The sequence below is a fragment of the Urocitellus parryii genome, chromosome X (assembly GCF_045843805.1).
Source record: "Urocitellus parryii isolate mUroPar1 chromosome X, mUroPar1.hap1, whole genome shotgun sequence".
In the NCBI taxonomy this organism is placed as follows: domain Eukaryota; kingdom Metazoa; phylum Chordata; class Mammalia; order Rodentia; family Sciuridae; genus Urocitellus; species Urocitellus parryii.
The window spans coordinates 116,869,133-116,872,696 of record NC_135547.1 but is presented as its reverse complement, the minus strand read 5'-3'; the positions used below and the strand labels follow the sequence as shown (position 1 = coordinate 116,872,696).

General features: G+C 45.1%; 2 pseudogenes; both read left to right on the top strand.

Annotated features, from left to right (window-relative positions):
* Positions 1 to 238: 238 nt before the first annotated feature.
* LOC113194387 (sal-like protein 4 pseudogene) lies at positions 239 to 1,841 on the top strand (annotated as a pseudogene).
* A 351-nt stretch (positions 1,842 to 2,192) lies between these two features.
* LOC144248983 (sal-like protein 4 pseudogene) lies at positions 2,193 to 3,012 on the top strand (annotated as a pseudogene).
* The last annotated feature ends 552 nt before the right edge of the window (positions 3,013 to 3,564 follow it).

Genomic DNA, 3,564 nt, shown 5'->3' with positions numbered 1-3,564 from the left:
CAGGATGCAGTGAGGCGTGTGACCTTATTATATTAATCAAGCATTATTGGAAGAAAGCTAAACTCATCAAAAATGTTAAGATGTATTCTTTGACCATGCTCTCAGAAGCTGGCACTATTGATTATTGATAATAATTACTGGGATATGCACATGAAGTGGGTAGATTTCCCAATTCCTAGAATTTGTGGTGGGGAGAGCAAAAAACTGTGGCTCTCCTGGCCCCCAGATGTTAGCACCAATGTCTAGGCACAAGCAGGTAAAGCCCCAATAAATGAACTCTGAGAAGAACCAGGGCAAGCATCCATGACTTGAGCTGACTGTAAATTACACCCCAGTAGCACAGGTGTACTCCAATGAACCCTCTAGGGAATGGTGATGAAAGGAATGGGACAAAGCCATGGTGAAGTGGCTCTGTTGGGAGAAGACTTACATCTGTGAGAGATGCTGTGCCAAGTTCTTTAATCTTTCTGAAATCTTGAAATACAAGAAAAATTGCATTAGAATTCCACCTGTCCTCATCATTAGTGACAGTGATGGGCCAGTACCTTCAGAGGACTTCTCCACAGCTGCACTGAGCAACCAGTTACATAGCCCAAGCAGTAAGAATGGTCACAGGGAGAGTGGGGGAAGGAGAAGCCGAGTCCAGAGTCTGTTGTGTACTTGAAGGCAGAAGCTGCCCTGATGCCCACACCCCAGGACATGACTATTTACCCAAATGCAAAGTGGCCAATACTAATGGACTCTTCAGGCACTACTGATCACCAAGGTGGAGGTGAACCATTAGAGTGTGGATGAACTGCCAGCCAACCCTGGTGCCTGGTGCCAACAGCATCCCATGTGGGGCCCTTAAGCAGATTCTGTACCTGTAGCAGAAGCAGCTCCACATCCAGGTGAATGTGTGGGCTGCACACACCCTCCACTCTAGTGTAGCAGTGGCTGACACCCTGAAGACTTTAGGCAGCCACTTTCCCAGAAGGTTTCCACTGAAGTAACTGCTCAGCCAGAAAGATGGAAGACAATGTCTGTTTCTGGATGCCTTGAAATGAATCAAGATATCTCATGGCAATATCCCTTCCATGGCCAGCTCTTTGTCACCAGGGTTGACACCCTTTCCCCTGAAGCCAGATGGGTCATGAGTGCTCCTGAATGTCATCTCTTACCTCCAGAGTGCTTGGCTACCTCAGGCCCTGACACTAATCCATTTGGGAAAGGGAAAGGGAAGTCACCAAACATCTCTGCTGTGGATATCAAACCTAAAGACAGGTCGATTTCTATAGTACTTTTTTCGGGATTGATAACTCTTTGCAGATCCACCTCTGCTCCCATATTGGAGAGAGCCTCTTTGTGTGCTCTGTCTGTGGCCATCACTTTACCACCAAGGGCAACCTCAAGGTATACTTTCATTGAAAATCTCAGGTAAAGACGAACCCCCAGCTGTTTTCTGAATTATATAACTAAAGGGCAGCAGGCAATGGCATCCTCTATGCACTCGGTTCTTGTCCTTCAGACAGCAAACCTGTCCTTGTAACAGGGACCACTTCTGTATGGGTCATCAAAATCTCTCTTCAGGGACTAAACCTTAAGGACCTCATGGGTGGCCCATTGCCCAATGATTGCAGCATAGGCCTTCTCCAAAAAGTGAGGCTGGACCCACATGACCTGGGCTGGGGCCAAACTATAATTCCCCAATGGTTGGTGGCTTCCATTGGTAATGGAACCCCCAAGCTAGGTTCAGAGATCTGAAATTACAGCAGGCAGTGGTGAACATCGACAAGGCAACCACTGACCCTAGTCTCATTTGCTGCTGGGTCTTGAGCTGCCAAAGCTCTCTCAAGATGTAATTAATGTACCCACACTGGAGAGAGGCCATTCCGTGTAAGATCTATGGACAACCTTTTTCTACCAAAGGCAAAAAACATACCATTGGGTGAATGCATCTGTAGAGATTCAGCATTCATGCCCCATCTGCCTAAAGAAATTACGAATGTAGTACATGGGTGGTTGGATTCCCAAAACACCTTGCTGGAGAGTCCCTCCCACTTGACATCACTCTGAGGTGATGACTTCCTTAGATGCCCCAGAGAAAGTGGGTCCTACTTTGGGCCTGTAGTGCAAGCAGCTGAGAAAATGACTTGGGAGAGATGCCTGGCCAATGACTTGTCCTCACTCATGGGATTAGGAGTATCAAAGCTATGGAAACCATGTCCTTCCAGGCAGTGTCTCTGGCTAATAGCTAAGCAGAAGCATCAAATCAAGGTCTCTTGATGCTAGGGGCAAAGCTGAGAGCTCTGAGAACAGCTTCCCCGAGATGAAAGGTCATAGCAGTTTCCCATCAATTTTATTGGAGCACAACCCCCTATGTCAAAGTTGAAGTTCCCAGCATTTGTAGAACCATTCCTCAGGTCCCCAGGCTTGACTCCTTTGTTAGTGGCCCAGGCACACTGACAGGCCAAGAAACATGGCATAACACAGTGTGGGAAGAACTTCTCCTCCACCAGTTCCCTTCAGATTCATGAGTGGACGTGCACCAGAGAGAAGCCTTTTGTGTGCAACATACATGGGTCAACTGTTACTACTGAAGGCAATATGAAGGTCTGCTATATCACCTGTGGGGCAAACAATAACTCAGCTTGCTGTGGCAGGAAGCTGGCCATCAAGAACACAATGACTCTGTTGGGTACAGATGGAAGAGAGTCTCAGAAATTTTTCCCAAGGAAATCCTGGCCCCTTCAGTGAGCATGGACCCTATTGTGTGAAACCTATTACACCAGCATGCTCAATAGTGGCTAGGCCATGAAGACTAATGAGATATCAGTGGTTCAAAGTGGTGACATTTCCACTCTCCCAGTTTCCCTGGGGGCCAGCTTTGTGGCAAATAATGCCACTGTTTCCAAGATGGATGGCTCCCAACAAGGTACCAGTGCCAATGTGGAAAAACCAGATGTTGCTGAAAGTATAGACAAACACCAATTCCCTTACTTCCCGAGAAAAAACACGACTGTGGTCAGTTAAGCTCAAGGAGAATTTGCATGAAAGGAGAAATGCAAACCAGGTGAAATTGCTATTATCTGTGCTATTTGGGGCTTTAAAGAACCCTCTCCTCCTCCTTCTTTCTTTTTTCTACTGATATGCAAATGATATTTACAGTTGTGACTACAACCTTGGACAATCCTACAAACACAATTGTTGCAATGCTTCTTTGAAAAAAATGAAGAGGAAAAATTGAAAAAAAATGCATACCAAAGCAAACAGACTAGATATTTTTTTGTTTTTAGTGTATTTATGAGTGCATTATAGACATTACTAGGATTCATTTTGACATATTCATACATTCCCAGAATATAATTTGCTCTAGTACAAATTTGAGAAGCAGCAGGTCTTGCAAAGCAACTTTGTTACTTGTGACAGACTATATGGAATCCTTCTACAAACTAGAGTGACTGTTTTCAAAGATTGTCACTTATTTCAAAGTGAAACAGTTGGAACCACAGTGGAAAAGACAACTACTTAGCCTAATCAGGTGTGTAGAGTACTGTTTACTTCTATGATAACCATATGCTAGTG